The sequence below is a fragment of the Mustela putorius genome, unplaced genomic scaffold (genome assembly GCF_011764305.1).
Source record: "Mustela putorius furo isolate JIRA1106 unplaced genomic scaffold, ASM1176430v1.1 tig00000224_pilon_pilon_pilon, whole genome shotgun sequence".
Lineage (NCBI taxonomy): Eukaryota > Metazoa > Chordata > Mammalia > Carnivora > Mustelidae > Mustela > Mustela putorius.
This window is the reverse complement of record NW_025421321.1, coordinates 35891897-35915014: the sequence shown is the minus strand read 5'-3', so window position 1 is coordinate 35915014 and position 23118 is coordinate 35891897. Positions and strand designations below refer to the sequence as shown.

General features: G+C 36.5%; 1 long non-coding RNA gene across 2 annotated transcripts; it reads right to left on the bottom strand.

The window, feature by feature from the left end:
* Nucleotides 1-1629: 1629 nt before the first annotated feature.
* Nucleotides 1630-21785, bottom strand: LOC101687181. 2 transcript variants are annotated; one of them, XR_006606088.1, is made up of 4 exons: nt 21466-21785; nt 8063-8169; nt 2574-2676; nt 1630-1934 (listed from the first exon to the last, which is right to left on the bottom strand). It is a non-coding gene; the product is annotated as an uncharacterized LOC101687181 (long non-coding RNA). The 2 variants fall into 2 exon arrangements; XR_006606089.1 differs by lacking the exon at nt 8063-8169.
* Between the last annotated feature and the right edge of the window lie 1333 nt (nt 21786-23118).

Below are 23118 nucleotides of genomic sequence, written 5' to 3'. Positions count from 1 at the left end.
TATATTTAGCCTTTCTCCAGCTAGAGATGATCCATCTGAAGTCAGTGTTATTTCTATAGGCACGTTTTAAACCTATTTGGGGGTATAACAATGAATGACTATTATAAGTACCATATAAAGTCAGTGCAATATAAAGAACACTGGATTAAGTATCATAAACTCTTAATTCCAACCCTGACTTGGCTAAGGCCTGCTGTATCGAGCTTGCCTGAATCGCTTATGGCAATCTCCCAATCGCCTCATCTGTCACAGGAGCACAGGAATTCCTGGCTAGCTGACCTCCCAGACAGAGTACATAAGAACTTATTTTGAAAAGTATGGAAATGAGAGAAAGCGCCTGTGTGACTCCTGATGAAGCAGTTAGAATATAAATATATTTTCCCTTAGTTTTATAGAAAGAGAAATAGAGCCTTTAAAAGGATGAGTGAGTTTTTTCAAGGAACACTGTAAGTGATGGACAGAGAAGGTCTAGATTCCCGTCTTCTGGTCCTTAGTTGAGGTACCTTGAGATTCCTACCCACACTCTTTATGTTCAAGGGAGCATGCAGGCTTAGAAAGTAAGGAATCAGCAACAGCTGCACTGCATTCAAGTTTAGAGGCCTGTTGTCCTCCTTTTGGGTGGAATTCCGTAGCAATCCTTAAAATAGAAGGGCCTCAAATAATGGCTGTTATCAGATTTCCCACTACCCAGGTAGAAGAGAGAGCACAAATGGATTTATTCTTAAGGAAAAGTTTTAATTGGTTATTTCTTGGAGAACTGAGTTAGTGAACTGAGAGTCTCACTGAATGCATGTAAATGATGAACAACTACTTCTGTGAAATTAGGACTCCCTACTTCATATTTATAGATTTTCCTTATATGTGTCCTGCTTTCACCATTATAATGCCATCAAAAGCAGAAACTTTGATTTTTACTTTTTTGTCATCCTCTCTAGCCCTAGGTGAATGCTTTTTAAATAGAGGTTTATCCGTTTCAAGTGAAGACAGATTGAAAACATCTGGAAGAAGAGGAAGAGAAAAATCTCTGCGTCTACAGTATCTCATCTCATCTTACCTTCCAAATAGATTAGGATCCTTTTAAGACATTATCTGTTGGAAATGACTGTACCTATTCCCCAATTCCAATATTATTGTTCTGATTTCACACTTCTGTGGAACTAAGCTTCTTGTGAGCCCTCATGTTTAATCCAGTGATGCTGGAGTTACTGACAGCTTTGCCTTTGCATAATACACCTATAGATATGCAGTCTAGTATCTTTTCTTCCCTGTTTGTGTCATAGAGGGAACACCAGCTTCCCCAGAACCCTCCTCAAAGGATCTTGAGTCAAGGGGCCTGTCTTGAAAACTCAGCTAAGGGAGCATCACAGGAAGCAGTGATAGTGAAGACAGGACTGAAATTTTAGACCCATTGATATCTAAGTCTCAATCAAGTATGCACTCTGGTTAGTATCTGGGTCACTAATTATACTGTTGCGTTCATGAGAACATATACATACATAAACATATAATGTTTAACAGAATAGTGTCAGTCTATGTAAATAAATCAAAGTGATTCCATTTTTGAATATGTGGCAAGGCCTTTATATTACTTATATATTGCTGTGTAACAAACTATGCCAAAATTTAGAAGCTTAAAACAGTAGACATTTATTATCTAGGTCTTTATGGTTCAGGATTCCAGATACAGCTGAGCTGGATCAACTGCTTCAGTATCTCTTATAAAGGTTGCATGTGAGCCCAGGGGCTACATTCTCTTCTGAAGGCTGAACTGAGGAAGGATCTGCTCCCTTATGTGGCTGGTGGTGGGATTCCATTCCTTTCATGGTATTGAACTGAAGGCTTCAGTTCCTTGCTGGCTATTAGTTGAAGGACATCCTTAGTTCCTTGTGTAGGACTCTGCAGCATGGCAGCTTGCTTTACCAAAGCATGCAAGCCTAGAAGATGATTAAGAGAATCTGCCAGCAAGATGGAAGTCACAGCCTTTCATAATCTAATCACAGGAGTGACATCCTATCTCTTTCACCTTAATCTATTTATTAGAAAACAAGTCACTAGTTTCTGTCTGCCCTCATGAGCAGCGAATTCCACAGGACATGAACACCATGAGATGGGTCATTGGAGGCCATCGCAGAAGTCTGCCTAACAAAACCTTTCATGTCTACCTCTTAAGAAGAGAATCCATCATGGGTATTGAATGTACTCTGAGCACTAGGTTTAGATGATATTAAATATAATCAAGTTAGTTGTCCAGAGAACTCTTAAAGGGAGACCCTGACCAATGTCTAATTCCTTTGCTTCTAAAAATAATTATTTGGAATTTTGGTTGCTTAATAATACTTTCTATTACCCCAGAGTCCTTAAAGGATTTTTATGCATTAGGATAAAAAATCCTCCTCCATTTTCTAAGAACTTTTAAATCATTACTTTACTTTGCTGGTGTAGCAAATGACTCTCATGGTTCTTGGTGAAGGTTACTCTGCATTGTGCCAGTGATCTGGGACCACCAACAGCCTAGAATTAGGATATTCAAGGGAGAGATTATTAGACTCGGAATTTGGGTGTCCTGAACTTACTTGTCTATGTATCTTGTGTCTTCAATCTTCAAACTGTAAGCTCAGTGTCTTTTCTCAGCTGGCCACAATATAGTTTGGAGACTGGATGAAGATGCTCTGAGCTCTTTGTAAGAAAAGCAATATTAAGAAATGAAATGAATATTGGAGGTTATTATTTGATGAAAAAGGCTAGTTCTAAGGTCTTTTTCTTTCCATTATATTGTTACTATCTTAAGTCAAGATACTGTTGTTTCTTGCCCTGTTCCCCTCCCTGTCTATGCTGCACACTACGGTTATAGTAATATTTATAATATTTATAAGATGCTAATCTTATAATGCTAGTCTGATCATATCCCTTCTCTACTTAAAACTCTGCAATAATATGCAAGGATCATCATGATAAAGGGTCAGGTGAACAAAATGGAGTTATATATACATATTGTCTATATATGCAAAGCATATTTCTTGAGGAATACTCAGGAAAGTTATATCAGTAGTTCTCATGGCAGGGGAAAGGCAGGAGAGAGACTCTCTTTTTAAATTAAAAGTGTTTTGTACTTTTAGATTTTGTACCATGTGACTATATGACCTAATTACAAATCGAAACAAAACTCTTCCATGGCCCTGAATACCTTTAAAAGTTCAGATCCTTAGCCTGGACGACTCTTATGATGGTCTGTTTGCCAACTTTGTATCATCTTAAGCTGCTCTCCCCTCTCCCATCCTCTTCCCTGCATATACCCTGTGGTCCAAGCACCTTCCAAATATACCTATTTGTGGCCACATGCTACAGCTTTTGCTAAAGACCTACTGAGCTAGGTGCAGGCTCCCACACATTGTGACTTCTGCACCTTTTTCTTTACTATCCTTTCTTCTTAACATGGCTTTCACCTCTTTCCACCCAGCTAATTTCTGTTCATCCTCCAGGGACTTCTTTCTGATTCCTCCACAAGGAACCTTGTGCCACTTCTTTGTGTGAATTTGATTGTAGTACTTACTGCATTATGGTTTCAGCAGATATAGTCTCAGGCTATAAATTCAGGGATGCAAGAAGTAAAGATTGTATTTTTTCTATAAGTGAGTTTAATTTCTAGCACAACTCTTATCTTAGGCCAGGTTCCTCAGAAGCAAACCTTGAGAAACAAATTTTCAGGAAGGTATGTCTGCAAGCAACTTATTAAGAAAGTGCTTTCAGAAGAAACCAAGAAGAGGGTGGGGAGCAGGAAAAATAAGGAGAAGACCTGAGGCAGGGATTCCGTTTCAAGCCAAGTCCCGGAGGGGCTGATTTCAGCCTGATCCTGCACGGAAACATACTCTACAGTAAACTCATAATTCTGGTTCAGTGTTTAATATCTATCTCCCCTAATAAAATATGAACTCCAAGAGGGTGGGAACTGTAATTTTTTGTTGTTGTTCATGGATGTACTCTAAGCAATTAGAACAGTATCTGCAAATAGTAGTCATTTGCTGAATGAGTGAATGAACTGCAGGCTTCTCCTTATTGTTTCAACAAAGGAAAGCATATTCATTTGTTCATTACACAGGTTATGGGCATCTACTCTGTCCCAGACACTATTTTAGGCTCTGGGAATATAATAGTGAACAAAACAGTTGATATCCCTCTTCTCAAGGAGTAGTTAAGAGCATGAACTCCAAACACAGACATCCTGGATTAAAATCCTGGTTCTGCTCATTATTTGCTATTTTATCTTGATCAGATTATTACTGTCTTCCTGCCCCACTTTCTTTATCTGCAAAACAGGAATGTGGATAATGATTTGGTGTCTCTGATATGGTTGTACAGTTAAGTGAGTTAATACACGTAAAGTGGTAGGTCAGTTCTCGGTAGAGACTGTATATGTGTTAGCTATGATTATCCCCTCTTCTTCTTCTTCTTCTTCTTTTTTTTAACCTACCAAATTTGCAAATGCTTTTATTTATTTATTTATTTATTTATTTATTTATTTTAAATTTTATTAACATATAATGTATTATTTGCTTCAGGGGTACAGGTCTGCATATCATCAGTCTTACACAATTCAGAGCACTCACCATTGCACATGCCTTCCCCATAAGCCAGCCACCCCACCCTTCTTCCCTCAACCCCCCAGCAACCCTCAGTTTGTTTCCTGAGATTAAGAGTCTCTTATGGTTTGTCTCCCTCCCCAGTCCCATCTTGTTTCATTTTGTTCCCTCCTTTTCCCCCCACAACCCCCCGCCCTGCCTCTCAAATTCCTCATATCAGAGAGATCATATGGATTATCCCCTCTTCTTAAAACCCCCCTGTCTTTGTCAGCCTGGTTAACTTCTGCTTCCGCATCTCCTTCAAATGTCCTTTCAAAAGGCTTATTATGCTCTTTGTCCGGAAAGTATCCCTTTTCTCCAGGTTAAACTGAGTGCTGCTCCTTTATGCTCTCTCTCTTAGCTATGTGTTCTTCAACCTTTTGTAAGTCACATCCCATTCTATTATAAAGGGAATAGTTGTATATCCTGACCTATACCTTGTTACTCATCTTATATCCCTAGCACTTATCACACTGCCTGGCACATAGCTGATACCAAAGGGATGCCATCACAAAAGTGAGTAAGATTCCCCTGCTCTGATTACTGCTTCTTACAGCTAGCTTGAAGTCCTATCTTTGCATCTACCCAATGCCTCCATTTTCTATACCTGGGATCAGTCTTGCTCACAATAAATGGGATTCTGGGTTCCTTCAATAAACTCAGAGAATATGACTCACTGGGGTCAGAATGCCTTTGAAGGAGATATGTGTGCTGGTCCCCTCTTTGAACTATATTATAGAATGATTCATCTTCCATGAGCCACATAACCTCAAATCAGGGCTCTCATGCACACTCATCTTTCATTCCTTCTTCAGTTGCCCATTTTTTCTGCCCTCTTCCTGTTTCATCCATCTCACCTCCTGCCAGGCCTGTGCAGACACAGACACGCACACACACCTTTGATCCTGCTGACACCAATGGCACTAAGGAAAGAAGTTCAATATGTCCACTGGCGTCAAAATATAGTAATAACAATCCTTCAAAATGACAATCACAGGCAGCCTAGGGGCACTCAGGGGCTCTCCTTCTTTGTGCTTTCTGTAGTCTTTAGTGTTTTCTTTGGTGTTTGAAAGCAGAGGTAACTGTAGTTTACTCTGCCTGAGAAGTGCGAGTGAGCTGGCATTCAACAAACAGATAGTTATGGCACTCCCGTGGTGAGGAACAGGATGAGTGGGGGGTTGTTTTGTGCCCCATCTCACAGACTCCAGCAAACATGATCTCCATTTGCAACCAGTTACTCACTGTATTTCATGTTTGTGATTGTGTTGACAAGGAAAAAGGCACCATTTCTGGCAGCATCTCTTAGTTTCCTGAGTTGCCTCGGGCACTAAGAGAATGCAGGAGGCACATACTGACTTGGTTGCCACCTGACACCTCTTCTGCTTATCTAAGCCCAGAGTACCCACTGGGACTCCGCAAGCAGCGTCCTACAGCATTCGAACTAGGCAGCTGCTCACTGGATCTCTGTTCATCTTCCTATAGCTCCTGTTCCTCTCCTCCTGCCAAGTAGAATCCAACAGCCAGTGGCCAAGGAAACAGACTGTCTGCCCTACTGACACCCAGGACAAACCATGTCCAACTTTCCTAGTGGAGAACCAAGACAGACCGTCAGTTTTATTTGTTTGTTTGTTTGTTTGTTTTCTATTTATTTATTTATTTTCTATTGCTATTTATTTATTTTCTATTTATTTCATTCTTATTTATTTATTTTCTATTTCTTTCTTTCATTCTTTTCTACTTTATTTATTTTCTATTTGTTTATTTATTTTCTATTTTATTTATTTATTTGCTATTTTTCTCCTGTATCGGCAGGAGCAAGGAAAACCTAGAACCTCAAAATCAGCTATTATCCTGAGAGCTGCACTGAGGTGGCAGCTTCTAGCCCTGTTTCAAAATTTAATGTTCTGTTTTGCTTATGGAAGGCAAAATATAGTTTCCTATTTTGGTGTGATGGCTGGTTAAAGGAATCATACAACAAATTAGATGTTTCTTGGTGATCCACCAGCCATCTTAAATCAATATTTGATGATTTATAAATGAATGAGACACATACAGATTAGATTTTCTCCTGAATACATTCCCGCATGGACCACAATGGCAGTGGTAGTCTTGATTTAGTGTTGTCTAGAACACTTGAAATACAGATTGCCAGATCTGAAAATGGGCATTTCTAGATGTGCTGGTAAATAGCCTGGTATAATTATGTTGATTGACATTTTTTTCCTTGCTCTTTTATTTAGGTGTGGGAGTGAAGCTTGTTTTATGTATTTTCATCACATTTTCAAAGATGAACATTGAATCATCTTGTTACAGTAGTCAAACAAAGGGAAAAAACCAAGAGCATGAGTCTGGAGATTATGAAACTCAGCTTTTATATAAGATCTAGATACTTTTTCCTAAATTTCTTTTAATGAAAACATACATTGTAGCCTTGGAGTGAGGGGAAGCTCATGTAAAAGCTGGCAGACATTTTTAGCAAAGTAAGGCAAAAAAATAAATTTTTTAAAGATTTTATTTATTTATTTGATAGACCGAGTTCACAAGCAGACAGAGAGAGGAGGAAGCAGGCTCCCCGCTGATCAGAGACCCAACGTAGGTCTCGATCCCAGGACCTTGGGATCATGACTAGAGCTGAAGGCAAAGGCTTTAAGCCACTGAGCCACCCAGGCACCCCGTAAAAAAATAATTTAACTTTCAAAGCTGCCTTACCAATCAGTAGTTCAAGTGAGATGAACTTAGCAATACATTTGAGCTTAAAATTGTCCAAAATAGTTGGGGAAAAAAAAACTACCAAAGGACATGTATTGGGCATTTTTTGACAATTATCTTTAATACATGATTTGTGGGTATGGCAGTCCCCTGACCTAGGGGATATTTGGGAAGCTAAACAAAAACTAAAAATGATCTATGTTTGTCATGTGAAAATCAATCCTGAACGATTGTTTTAAATAGCCATTTAACTGATCTGTGGCTATCCACTTCTGCTGTAGAAGGGCTCAAGGGTTTTGGCTCCATAACTATATAGAATATAAGATTAGGTAACACAGGGCTGCCTGAGTGGCTCAGTCGGCTGTCTGCCTTTGGCTCAGGTCATGATCCCATGATCCTGGGATCAAGCACTGAGTCAGGCTCCCTGCTCAGTGGGGATCCTGCTTCTCTCTCTCCTTGCCTCCCACTTGTGCTTTCTCTTGTTATCTCTCTCTCTCTCTCTCTCTCAAATAAATGAATGAAATCTTAAAAAAAAAAAAAAAAAAGAATAGCTAACACATATTGAATGCTTGTCATGGGCCAAATGTTCTCCTAAGCCCTTCAAATTATTTTTCCAATTAATCCTCATAAGAACCCTATGAAGTTACTATTGCTATCCCCATTTTATGGATAAGGAAACTAAGATGCAGAGAAGTTAAATAACTTGCTCCAATGGCAGATAGGAAATTTGAACTCACCACTATATTAAAGCAAGTATCAGAGCTGAATGATATCTTGGAAATAATTGTCCCAGTGATGAAAGAATTGGCTCCAAGCTGAAAGTATCTTGCTTTGGTTGATATAGCTATCATGGAAAGACATGGAGTGTGGTGAGAAGAGCATCCAAAACAGATTCTAAGCAAGAGTGGGATTTTACCTCATGTGGCCATGTTTCTTGTTGTGTGACCAGGGAAAGTCAATCCTCCTATTGATACTCAGTGTCTGTACATGCAAATATGAGATCATTCAATATTCAACCCGGTAGGGAGCAAATACCAGCATGTGCTATATACGGGAGTAGAATAAAACTCCTGCCTGCCATTCCCCCAGAGGCATGCACATTCTAGTGGGAGAGCACATGGAAACATGGAATTATGCAAGGGCTATGCACAAGGTATAAGATTCCTTCCCAAAGACATAGTTCAGTGTTGGAGCTGGACTTGGGAAATATAAGTTAATTCAGTATGTTGAACAATAGGTAGGTCACTTGCATGTGGGTAAGTGGTAAGAGATGATTTCAGAGAGGTAGGTGGGTCAGGCCCTCCATGTCATTCTAAGTAATTTAAACTTGGACATACAGGTCACAGGAATTTATTGTTTTAAATTTAAAATCCAGTATATTTAATATATAGTGTTATATTAGTTTCATGTGTACAATATACTGATTCAACAATTCTGTTCATTACTCAGTGCTCATCATGATAAGTGTACTCTTAATCCTATTTACCTATTTCATCTGTCCCCTGTCCCCCATGTTCTCTCTGGTAACCACCAGTTTGTTATTTATAGTTAAGAGTCTGTTTTTTGGTTTGCCTCTTTCTCCCCGCCTCTTGTTTTATTTCTTAAATTCCACATAAGAGTGAAAACATATATATGGAGGTGCCTGGGTGGCTCAGTTGGTTAAAGCATCTGCCTTTGGCTCAGATCATGGTCAGAATGTCCTGGGATCGAGCCCCACATTGGGCTCCCTGCTCAGTGGGGATTCTGCTTCTCCCTCTCACTCTTCCTCTGCCTCTCTCTCTCAAATAAAAAAATAAAAAATCTTTTTTAAAAAGAGTGAAATCATATGGCATTTGTCTTTTTCTGACTGATTTATTTTGCTTAGCATTATACTCTTCAGCTCCATTCATGTTGCAAATGGTAAGATTTCATTCTTCTTTATAGCTGAGCAGTATTCCATTGTATATATACCACCCTTTCTTTATCCATTCATCTATCAAGGAACACAAGGGCTGTTTCCATAATTTGGCTATTGTAAATACTGCTGCAATAAACATAGGGGTATATATTTTTGAATTACTGTTTTCATATTCTCTGGGTAAATACCAAGTAATGGAATTACTGGAACATAGGGTGATTCTATTTTTTGTTTTTTTGAGGAACCTCCATATTGTTTTCCACAGTGGCTGTACCAGCTTGCATTTATACCAACAGTGCATTAGGTTCCTTTTTTCTCCATATCCTCACCAGCACTTGTTGTTTCTTATGCTTTTGATTTTAGCCATTCTTACAAGTGGGAAGCAGTAGTATTTCATTGTGGTTTTGATTTCAATGATCACGAGTCATATTGAACATATTTTCATGTGTGGATTGACCATCTGTGTGTCTTCTTCAGTAAAATGTCTATTCATCTCTTCTGCCCATTTTGTAATGGATTATTTGTTTTTCAGGTGTTGAGTTGTGTAAGTTCTCTATATGTTTCAAATACTAACCCTTTATTGGATGCATCATTTGCAAATATCTTTTCCCATTCGGTAGCTTGTCTTTTAGTTTGTTTCCTTCACTGTGCAAAAGCTTTTTATTTTAATGTAGTCCCAATAGTTTATTTTTGCTTTTGTTTCTCTTGCCTCAGGAGACATATCTAGAAAAAATGTTGAGGTGGCTGTGCTCAGAGAAATTACTCTCTTGCTCTCTTCCAGGAATTTTATGATTACAGATGTCACATTTATGTCCTTATCTCTGGGACAATTTTGAGTTTATTTTTATGTATATTATAAGAAAGTGGTCCAGTTTCATTCTTTTGCATATAGCTGTCCAGTTTTCCCAACACCATTTGTGGAAGATGTTTTCCCTTGCATATTCTTGCCTCCTTTCTTGAAGATTAGCTGACCATCTAATCATGCGTTTATTTCTGGGCTCTCTATTCTGTTCTGTTGATCTATGCACCTGTTTTTGTGCCAGTGCCATAACGTTTTGATTATGATAGCTTCGTAGTGTATCTTGAAACCTGGAATTGTGATACATCCATTATTGTTCTCCTTTTTCAAGGCTTCTTTGGCTATTTGGGGTCTTTTGTGGTTTCATAAAAATTTTAGGATTGTTTGTTCTAGTTCTGTGAAAAATGCTGTTGGTGTTTTAGTAGGGATGGTGTTAAATGTATAGATTGCTTTGAGTAGTATGGACTTTTTAAAAACAATATTGTTTCTTCCTATCCATGAGCATGGATTATCTTTCCATTTGTATGTGAAATCTTCACTTTCTTTTGTCAGTGCTTTGTAGTTTTTAGAGTACCGGTCTTTCACCTCTCTGGTCAAATTTATTGCTAGGTATTTTATTATTCTTGATACAATTGTAAATGGGATTGTTTTCTTAATTTATTTTTCTGCTTCCTCATTATTATGTATAGAAATACAATGGATTTCTGTATATTGATTTTGTATCCTATGACCTTACTGAATTCATTTATCATTTCTAGTAGTTATTTGGTGGAGTCTTTAGGGTTTTCTATATATAGTTTCATGTCATATGCAAACAGTAAAAGTTTTACTTCTTCTTTACCAGTTTGGATAACTTTTATTTCTTTTCCTTGTCTAACTGCTGTGGCTAGGACCTCCAATATTGTGTTGAATAGAAATGGTGAAAACTGACATTCTTGTCTTGGTCTTGATCTTAGGGGAAAAACTTGGTTTTTCAGCATTGAGTATGATGTTAGCTGTGGTTTTTTCATTAATGGTCTTTATTATGTCAAATCATGTTCCCTCTAAGCCAATTTTGTTGAGGTTTTTTTATGATAAATAGATGTACTTTGTTAAATGCATTTTTCTGCATATATTGAAATGATCATATGGTTTTTATCCTTTCCCTTGTGATGTGATGAATCATGTTGATTGATTTGCAAATATTGAACTACTCTTGCATCCCAGGAATAAATCCCCCTTGATTATGGTGAATGATTTTTTAAAATGTATTATTAGATTTGGTTTGTTAATATTTTGTTGAGGACTTTCACATCTGTGTTCATCAGAGATATCATCCTGTAATTCTCTTATTTTGCAGTGTCTTTATCTGATTTTGGCATCAGGGTAATGCTGGACTCATAGAATGAATTTGGAAGCTTTCCTTCCTCTTCTATTTTTTGGAATGCTTTAAGAAGAATAAGTGTTAATGATTTAAATGTTTGGTAGAATTCACCTGTGATGCTTTCCTGGGCTTTTGTTGTTGTGAGTTTTTTTATTACTGATGTAATTTCATTGCTGGTAATTGGTCTGTTCAAATTTTCTATTTCTTCCAACTTCAGTTTTGGTAGGTTGTGTATTTCTCAGAATTTATCAATTCTTCTAGGTTGTCCAATTTGTTGGCATATAGTTTTTTTTATAATATTCTTATATAATCCTTTGTATTTCTGTAGTGTTGTTTGTTATTGTTCTTCTTTCATTTTGATTTTGTTTGAGTCCCCTCCCCCCTTTTTCTTGTCTCTGGCTAAAAGTTGAGCTCTTCAAAGAACCAGTTCCTGGTATCCTTGATCTTTTCTATTGTTTTTAATCTTCTATATCATTCATTTCTGCTGTAATCTTTATTATTTTATTCCTTATACTAGTTTCAGGATTAATTTGTTCTTCTTTTTCTAGCTCCTTTAGCTGTAAGGTTAAGGTTAAATATAAGGTTATTTGAGATTTTTCTTGCTTCTTGAGGTAGGTTTGTATTGTTATAAACTTCTGTATTAGAACAGCTTTTCCTGCATCCCAAAGATTTTGGACTGTTGTGTTTTTGTCTCCAGGTATTTTATTTCCTTTTTGATTTCTTGGTTGATCCCTTCATTGTTTAATAGCATGTTGTTTAACCTCTATGTTTTTGTATTCTTTCCAGATATTTTTTTCTTAGGGTTGATTTCTAGTTAAGTAGGATTACAGTCAGAAAAGATACATGACATGACTTCAGTCATATTTAGTTTCTTGAGATTTGTTTCATGGTCCAATATATGATCGATTTTGGAGAATCTTCCATATATACTTAAAAAATATGTATTCTGCTGTTTTAGGATGGAATGTTCTGAATATGTCTGTTAGATCCATCTCGTTCAATGTGTCATTTGAAGACATGGTTTCTTTGTTGACTTTCTGTTTGGATAATCTATCCATTGATAAGTGGGATGTTAAAGTCACCTACTGTTATTATACTATTATCACCTACTATTATTATACTATTATACTATTATCAATTGCTTCCTTTTTGTTTGGTATTAGTTACTTTATGTGTTTGGGTGCTCCCATATTGGATGCATAAATTTACAATTGTTATATCTTCTTGTTGGACTATTCCCTTTATAATTTTGTAGTGTCCTTCTTTGTCTCTTATTACAGTCTTTGCTTTAAGGTCTATTTTGTCCAACATAAATATTGTTACCCTGGTTTTCTTTTCACTTCCAGCTGCATAATAAATGCTTTTCTGTCCCATCACTCTCAATCACATCACTCTCTAGTCTGAAATTAATCTCTTGTAGGCAGAATATAGATGGGTCTTGCCTTTTTACCATTCCATCACCCTATGCCTTTTGATTGGTGTTTAGTTCCTTTATAATCAAAATAATTATTGATAGGTATTTACTTATTGCCATTTTGTTACTTGTTTTATACTTATTTTATGCTTTGTTTTGTTCTTCTCTGTTCCTTTCTTCTCCTGCTCTCTTCCTTCATGATTTGTTGGGTATCTTTAGTGATATATTTGTTGTATTCCTTTCTCTTTATTTTTTTTCATATCTATTATTGTTTTTTGTTTTGTGGTTACCATTATGTTTGTATTTAACATTTTATACATATAGCAGTCCATATTAAGTTGCTGGTTGCTTAAATTTGAACCCATTCTTTATTCCTTCTCTCCCCTCCCCCCATACTTTAGGTATAAGTGTCATACTTTATATCATTTTATTTTGTGAATTCCTTGGCTGATTTTTGTAAATATACTTATTTTTACTGCTTTTGTGCTTCCTACTTTTCTTATTCCTACTTATGACCTTTTCTTTCCACTCAGAGTGCCTTTTAACATTTCTTATAGGGCTTGTTTAGTTGTCATGAATTCTTTTAACTTGTGTTTGTCTAGAAAACTTTCTCTCTACTTCTGTTCTGAATGATAGCCTTGCAGGGTTTTTGTTTGCTTGGCTGGTCTGGTTTGTTTTAGCACTTTGAATAGATCATGCCACTTTCTTCTGGCCTGCAAAGTTTTAGCTAAAAAATTAGCTGATAGTTTTATGGGGTTTCCCTAGGTATGCAATTGTTTTCTTTTCTCTTGATGCTTTTAAAATTCTCTTTATCATGACTTTTTCCCATTTTAATTACTATGTGTTTTTGTGTAGACCTCCTTAGGTTGATTTTGTTGTGAAATGTCCGTGCCTCCTGGATCTGGATTTCTGTTTCCTTCCCTAGATTCAGGAAATTTCCAGCTATTATATCTTCAAATAAATTGTCCCTTTTTCTCTCTCCTTCTTCTGGGATCCCTATAATGTGAATATTATTATGCTTGGTGGTGTTGCTGAGTTCCCTAAGTCTATTTTTATTTTTATTTTATTTTTCTCTCCATTATTCTGTCCTCCAGGTTTCCATTGTTCTGTCTTCCAGGTTGCCAATCCATTCTGCTTAGTCAACTATTTATTCCATCCAGTATATTTTTAATTTGAGTTATCAAATTCTTCATCTCTGATTGGTTCTTTTGTGTGTTTTCTACCTCTTTGTTAAGGGTCTCACTGAAGTCTTCCATTTTTTTCCTCAAGTCCAGTGAGTGTCTTTATGATCATTACTGCAAATTCTTTCAGAGCTGAGCCCACTGATTTTTAAAGTTCCAGGTGTTAAGCTGCACTGATTATAAGAACTTGCAAAATTATACCCCTCTGGTTTTCCAAACCAAATGTTATAGGGATTCATCTTTCCTATATGAATTTCCCATGCCTGGGGTGGTTGGTGTGAGAGTATGTTTCTCTCATCTCTGTGTCCACAGCATCCCTCCCTCCTGAGGATGGTCCTGTGGGTCTGTCTAACTCATGATTTTGTGTCTACTCTTGTTACCCCTTTGCTGTGACCTCTTCTCTACATTTAGCTGTGAAGAGCCTTTTCTACCAGTGTTTGGGTCATTTTCTGGGTTATTTACACTTATGTGGGTGTTATCTAGTTTCATCTGTGGGACAAGGCAAGTTTTGGATTCTCCTTCTCTGCTTCTTTCCCAGGAAGTCATTATTTAAAATTTTTAAACATGAGAATGATCTATTCCATTTTACATTTAAGAAAATTCACACTGATGATGACATGAAGGATGGTTTGAAGGTGGTGCCATTAGAGATAAAAGATTATAAGTGTTCAAATGAGGAGCAGTAGGCTGAACTAAGACATAGGTGGAGGCCAGGGAGTGACTAGAATGATTTGAGAGGTGTTTAGGAGGTGGAATCAAAAGAATAATAACCCTGGTTATTATTATGCTGAGTCAATGGTATATGATTGCTTCATAGTTCAAGTTCCCTCTTGTGGGCTCATAGATAGTGACACCCTAGTGACAAGCTGTGGAACACAGACTGATAATTGGCATGGGGATATTTTGAAGGGAAGACAAAGTTTCTATCCTTCACATGCATAGTTTGGTGAACAAGTGAGATATCTAGAACTTTTCCATGAGGCTTTTAAAATGCAGGTCAGGATCTCTGGAGAGATCCATGCCATAAATGCTGAAGTCATGAGCATCAACTCTATGGAAAGTGAATCGAGTGAGAAAGAAAAGAGGTAGTACCTTGAGAGACACTGCCAATTTGAGGAAAAGCAGATGAGGGGCTAGCTGAAGTTCCAGAGAAAATTCATACAAAATATCGGGAAGAGAATGGGGGGAGAATGATATCCTGTAAACAAGTAGATGAAAGAGCTTTAAGAAGATGGCTGTTTAGAAGGGTTAAATGCTCCTGAAATAACAGGATGACTGGAGCTGGCAATTAGAAGGGCATAGTAGCCCTGTTGGGGGAGTTCCATGGAAGCATATGTTGAGGTAAAAGCTATAATAGGTGAAGAGTGGCAAATGAGATATGAGACAGTAAGCGTAAGCAACTCTTTTGCGTTCTTTCTCATGGCAACAAATCAAAGCTCTGATATGAGGCCATAGTATTATGGGAAGATCTTTTTTTTTTTTTTTTAAGATTTTATTTATTTATTTATTTGACAGAAACACAGTGAGAGAGAGAGAGAACACAAGCAGGTCCAGGCCAAGTGGGAGAAGGAGAAGCAGGCCTCCCATGGAGTAGGAAGCCCCATGTGGGGCTAGATCCCAGGACCCTAGGATCGCGACCTGAGCTGAAGGCAGACGCCCAATAACTGAGCCACCCAAGCACCCCTGAGGGAAGATCTTATGAGGTAGGAAATGGATAAGGTTTCTCTAACCTCCAGAGAAGGATTCAAGAGAGAATGGTTGATTCTGTAGGAGAAAAGTTTAATTAATGGAGTGAGGAGGTAAAACTGGGTGAGCTTCAGAGAACATGTGTAATAATCAACCTTAGCCCAAACAAGGATATTTCATTTGCTAACTAAAAAAATTATTCCTTTATTCATTTATCAAAGTTATATACACACACACACTCATACATACATGTGTACATGTACACACACAAGATAGCAAATCTAATGGAAGTGAATGATGAAAAACAATAACCCTCTCAACCATTCCTCTTTCCCCAGTTCCATTAGAAAGAAGGGATATTTTCACACTAAAATGTGTTTTTATACTGATGATATAAATAATATACATCTGTTATAATTTTAGTAGTGCATACAAATATAAATAAATACAGCATATAAATTTATTTATAAACAAATAGCACATACAAATACAAATATAAAGAAAGTAAAGGTTGCTTAAAATCCTGACCTCTTATAATAATCACACTGAAGGGACTGTCTTAATATATGTACCCACTCTTCTTCGTTGCCCTACTTTAGCTTTATATTACTTTCTTAACCATATGATAAACCTTGTGAATATCCTAATGGACAGCCCATGTAGTTTCTATATTTATGTAACCATATATATGTTTTGTTGCCCATTGTTTTACCAAAAAAATGAGATTGTGTAATATGCACCTTCTTGCATCTTGTTTTTCTCACTCAGTATTGTGCTGTGGAATCACTCCAAGTCATCTAATATTACTCTAATTCATTCTTTTACTATGTAATATTCCAATATGTGGCCATATTTCAATATATTTTAAATATTCTTTTTTCAAGAACATTTACTTTTAATTCACTACAAACTGTTCTGCAATATATGTCAATGTATCTTTGCTCTTTTATATTAGTACTTTTATTTCTATGGACTAGATTACCAGAGTAAAGTTGCAAGATCTAAGTGTATGTGTATTTTTAATTTTCATAGCTGTTGCTTGGTTGGCTAATGAGTTAAGTATGGTGCTTCTTCAGTGTCTCTTCCTGTCCTGCAGAGACCAGAAGGCTAGAGCTTATGCTCTGAGAATCTACCACAGCTAGAATGTGACTTAGGTTGGCCAAATTTATGCAAGACTTGAAATACAAAAGTGAGGTGAAGACCTCATTTCTACTGATATGAAATTTTTAGATAGAATGTGTGGACATGGAAATTTTTGTTTGTGTGCTTGTTTCCCTGAAGTAGCATTAACAAAAGTCTCTATGTCAAGAAATAAACCAAATTTCCATTTGTTTTATTTCCATTCCAACAATAGAATGGAAATGAAATTGTAGAATAGTCAGACACTGGAGTACTGTGCACCAGTGCAATTAATTAGCTAAAACTACTAAAACTACCAGAATATCTCAAAGCCATACTCTAGAGGTAAAGAAGAATCACAAAAGTATATGTAGAGTGTAGCCAACATTTGAGGTGCCCCTCACTCCATCTCATTAGCTCACTTGATTTCAGATAGTTGCAACGGACACTAGCAGTGACTAGTATACCAACTCAAGGTCACAGAAAGGGGCCTGTGCTTTTCTGCCTTGGGCCTTTCTCAGAACCATGGGAAGCCACTCAGCTTGAAAATGTAAAGGAGTTAAACCCCTGAAAGCAACTCTTAAAATGGAGGTGAAGTCAGTGACTAATACTGTCTCCTTTTCTTTGGTCTGGTGGGCCACTTCTGAAATGTGGTTTATATGTTTTCATAGAGGGTACACAACAGGCCTATGCTTCAGTTGCCCATAGCAATAACTGCAAGTCATGTTTTCTCTCTGCTCTAGTCTTTACTCCCACTCCCACACTTTTGCTTCCTGGGCTCACATCCAAAATATACTACCTACATTCAACTTCTTTTCTTGGGCATTGGTTTCAAGGAAATTCATTATGATTTTATATATAATAATATGTCATATTATGACATAGTATGGTCCCATTTGTATGCAGTTCAAAACAGGCAAGATGGTTTTGTGTTTTACATATAGGTCTATGATCCATTTTAAGTTACTTTTTGTGAAGGTGTAAAGTCTTTGTTTCTTTTTTTAATGTGGATGTCCATTTGTTCCAGCACCATTTGTTGTAAAGACCATCTTTGATCCTTTGTAGTGACTCTACTTCTTTGTCAAAGATTGTTTGACTATAGTCATATGGGTCTATTTCTGGACTCCATTCTGTTCCATTAATCTATTTGTTTATTCTTTTACCAATACCACACTGTCTTGATCACTGGGGTTTTACAGTAAGTCTTGAAGTAGAGTGGTGTCAGCCCTCCAACTTTGTTCTTGTCCTTCAGTAATGAACGACTATTCTGGACTTTTGCCTCTGCATGTAAATTTTACACTTAGTTTCTCAATAGTCACAAGATAACTTGCTGTTTTTTTTAAATTGGGATTGCATATTGCATTGAACATATAGATGAAATTAATGAGAACTGATATCTCAACAATATTTAATTTTCTTATCCATGACCATGGAACATCTGTAATTCTTTAGTTCTTCTTTGACATCAAAGTTGTAGTTTTCTTCATAGAGACATCATATAAATTTTGTTAGATACCATTTGGCTTTTATACTCCTAAAAAGTTTATAAATTTTAACCCAGGAAGTTTGATGACACATTTTTGTCTTGGGAGAATGTGACAATGGTTAAAAGCCAAGTTAGTTATTAAACTCTAAGTTTTATATTACCAAATGGAAGTTTTTAACTGGTACCTTCATGACATATTTACCAAGAAAGTGTCAAAAAAAAGTCTAGATAGTCATCTTACAAAATGGGGTAAGGAATGAGATATTGGTCAGGGATATCTACTGAGGGCATAACTATTTTAACCTAACCACTTTAAAGTTTGGTAACTACATGATCCATGATAAAAGAACTGCACCAAAATGTCCTGTTGGGGTTACTATTGCTATGAAAATGCAAGTTGGCATCTACAATCTAGTCTGACAGCAAAATCCAATGTAACTCAAGTATTCCAGTTGGTAAGCCCCAAAACATGTAAATATGATTCCTGGATTCCCTAAATAGGAGGATTTCATTCTATTTTGTGCCATAAACCATAAGCTGCAGTAATTTGTACTTTTGCTTCTCTTTTCTCTGGGGTTGTGTGACTCTTAAATAATTATGCCACTATTTATGCTCTTCCAGCTCATGCATTTCATATCTCCCATTTGTTTCTAAAGTGAATATTTCATGTGGGTTTCTAGTATCATTTTTAGTGATTCATAATCACATTCTACAAGCCAACATTTTCTGTGCTTGGTTTCAGCTCCAGCATAGTATTTTTGGAGAGCTTGTTCATCTAGTTTTGGCTTTTCATGAGGCCAAAAAATAATCCAGCGACCCACAAACAAAAGCAGTAATAAATCGGTGGATAGATGCTATGATTTAACCATGTGTTTTGTTCTCACTGAGAAAAATCTCTTGGGTAATTTTGGAAAACAAATTAAAAAGTAATGAATTTCTAAGTGATAAAGGATTGCATTTGTATAAACAGCTATTCTTTTTACCATGATATTTCCACTATATTTAGGCATTTTAGCCTCAATATTTTAAATGTAAAATCTCATAGTATTATATACAATAGGAATGTATTTCTGTGATCAATTTATGATAAAGGAGCTAAGAATATATAATGGAGAAAGAACAGTGTTCTCAATATATAGTGTTGGGAAAACTGGACAACCACATACAAAAGAATTAAACTGGACCACTATCTTATACAATACATAAAAACTAACTCAAAATGGATTAAAGACTTGAATGTAAGATTTGAAATCATAAAATTCCTAGTAGAAAACAAGCAAAGACAGCAAAAATAGACAAGTAGAACTACATCAAACTAAAAAGCTCCTGCACAACAAAGGAAACTGACAAAAAAAATGAAAAGGCAACCCACTGAATGGGAGAAAATATTTGCAGATTATATTGCTTATAAGGGGTTGATTTCCAAACTATATCAGGAACACATGTAACTTAACAGCAAAAATGCCAAACAATCAGATTAAAAAGTGGGCAGAGAATTTGAATAGATATTTTTCTAAAGAAAACATATAGATGGCCAATAGGTACATGAAAAATGCTCAACATCCGTGATCATCAGGGAAATGCAAATCAAAACCACAATGAGATGACACCTCACACCTGTCAGAATGGCTATTATCAAACACGAGAAAGCAGAAGTGTTAGTGAGGCTGTGGAGAAAAGAGAACTCTTGTACATTGTTGATGAGAATGTAAGTCAGTACTGCCACTATGGAAAATAGAATGGAGGTTCCTCAAATAATCAAAAATAGAACTGCTCTATGATCCAGCAATTCCACTCCTAGGTATTTATCTGTAGAAAGTGAGAACACTAACTTGAAAAGATGTATGTATCTCCATGTCTATTAAAGCATCACTTACACTTGCCAAGATATGGAAAAACCTATGTGTCTCTTGATATGGATTTAAAAAATAAGAAATATATGTACAATGGAATATTATTCAGCCATAAAAAGAAAGAAATCTTGCCTTTTGTGACAACATGGATGGACCTTAAAAGCATTATGATAAATGAAATAAGTCAGAGAAAGAAATATCATATGATCTCACTTACATGCGGAATCTAAACAAAAATTAAATTAATGAAGAAAAACAAGTTAATAAATACATAGATTTTTGATTGCCTAAGGCAGAGTTTGGGGGTGGGCAAAATGGGTGAAGGGAGTCAAAAGGAACAAACTTCCAGTTATTAAATAAATCAGTCCCGGGAATGAAATGCACATCATAGTAACTATAGTTATAATACTGTTTTACATATTTGAAAGTTTCTAAGAGAGTAAATCTGTAAAATTCTTATCACAAAAACTTTATAGCTATGTATGGTTATGGACGTGAACTAGAATTATTGTGGTGATCAAATATTGAATCATTATATTGTACATCTGAAACTAATGTTGTATGTCATTTATACCTCAACAACAACAAAACAATAAAAGGATGTACTCCTATAAATTTATTTTTATAACTATAATATTTTTAAATAAATGTGGTCATATTTTAGCCCAGGGTATTCATTGCAGATAATTGTGCCTAGCTGGCTTTTAATATATTTAATATTTAATTTTAGAGTTGCAAAATTGTGGTTTAATGTACCTACTTATTTTATCATCATTTTGTTTGTGGACTATGCCCATTTTTGTGGCCCCTTCTTTTTTTATAGTGATCCCTCACCGTTTTAAAAAACACATCTGGAAATCTTAAAAAAAAAAAAAAATCCCAGTTAATGGACATTGACATTCATGATTTGTTTTCAATGAATTCTGCAATGATGTTGTGGTTTAATACTGGCTAACTAACAGTTCTCAGAATAATCTGATCCTGTAGGAACTCAGCAAAGTATCAAGGCTACATCCTTCTGATATTTTGACACCTGTGTCAAAGAACACACAAGTCAGTGAAACCAGCAATTTTTTTCAAAGAGATATTTCACTCTTCAAACTTGTTTTATTGAATTTGAGTGCTTAAAGATAATTATTTCACCTTTTAAACGTTATGGCAAGTAGATTGTAGAGATGACCAGGTTCTGTGGCTCTCATACCTTTCAATAAAAATCCAAGAGTTTACAACACTGAAAGGTAGCAAAGTATAGTGGGAAGAGCTCAGTTTTAAATGAGAAGTCCCAACTTCAAATTCCATTTCTGCAACCTATTAGCTATTTCACCGTGAACAAATTATTTACCTTATGCTTCAACTTCTGTCAAATGGGATTCTTTGGTTTACATGGCAATTGTGAAGATCAGGTATTAGTTACCAGGTGGTAGCATTAGTGCTGACACTAATCTTGGCATATGAATCACAGTGCAAGACCATCTAATCCTAAGAGCTTCTTGCATCTTCTTCCCGATGAGGTTTACAAATTCCCATGAGCAGGTACTGTATGATATGTCTCCAGGAGTTCCACAGTGCCCAAACCAAGGTTTGCGTACATAAGATGGTCAGTAAATATTTCCTGAACTTTACTGAGGCAATCCCATGAAGAGGAAGCACCCAAGGAGGGAGGGAGCATTGTGTGTTCTAGATTCTTGCCATTGTTATGTCACAAATTTTGAATGTGTTCATTTGTCCTTCAAGGCCTGTGTTTTCCTGTTTGTAAAGCAATATTGGGTCAGCTGGCTAGAGGACGAATAAGAATATATTTTATACTGAACTTACATGAAGCCTGATGTGCTTTCTCTGGATATCTCCAAGTAGGTCACCTCCCGTTGCTGAAGTAGAAAAAACTTGTTTCAAAGGAAGTAATGTGCCTATGAACCTTCTAGTCCTCTACTTCTTGTAGGGAATATCAGCATCTGGAGGTGACAGTTCTTTATTCTTATTTATCAAATCCTAAAATCTGATTTTCTTGCCAAATTAAAGATAATTACCAATTCTTTTTTCCACTTAAGCTATAGCTTTGCAAAGGGCAGGGAAGGAACTTGCCTCTGACCCTATGTGAATTCTCATGCGAGCTCTCAAGAGAGTAATTGAATACAAATCAGATCCTTTTTTTCTGTTAAACTGAGAATTTTACTTGATCTTGCCTATTTCAAGGTTGCAATTATGCTGTCTCCTTATAAGTATAAATCAAATCCATTCGAATTCTGTCTTGGAAAAATGGCAAATGCTCAATACCAAATTCTCTCTTTTCTATAGTCATGTGTATTAAAATTCTGGCAAGTGCCTATTTCTCATAGTGTGATCAGCTTCTCAGGTGTTCATCCTTTCCTATAATTTCTTATTTATTTATTTATTTATTTATTTATTTTATTTATTTATTTGACAGACAGAGATCACAAGTAGGCAGAGAGGCAGGCAGAGAGAAGGGGGGGAAACAGGCTCCCTGCTGAGCAGAGAGCTGGATGTGGGACTCGATCCCAAGACCCTGAGATCATGACCTGAGCCGAAGGCAGAGGCTTTAACCCACTGAGCCACCCAGGTGCCCCTGACTTCTTATTTAAAAAGCTATTCAGATGTTCCTTTCTACCAGATTCTGGTGCCCCTGATGTGATACACCAGGAGGGGGAACAGAAGCAGTATGAGGGGTTTCCAGTAGAAGTAGACTCTTACCATCTCTGATTTCTCTACTCCCTGTCCATACTTCTGACACTGGACATGTGTTAGGGTCACTGTCTTCATCAGGAAAAGTTTCCAAGGTGTTCAGATACAAAACTCGAAGAACAGTTATTGCCAATCACAGTTGCATAAGGATTGACATCTCATGCTTAGCATCCACCCATTCATTCACTCAACAAATGTTCATTGAATGGTTACAGTATCTTAGGCCCTGTGTAAAACACTTGTTTCCTTTGTTTAATTTCTTGTACTTGTTTCACTGTATCTTAAAGCTCCTCAG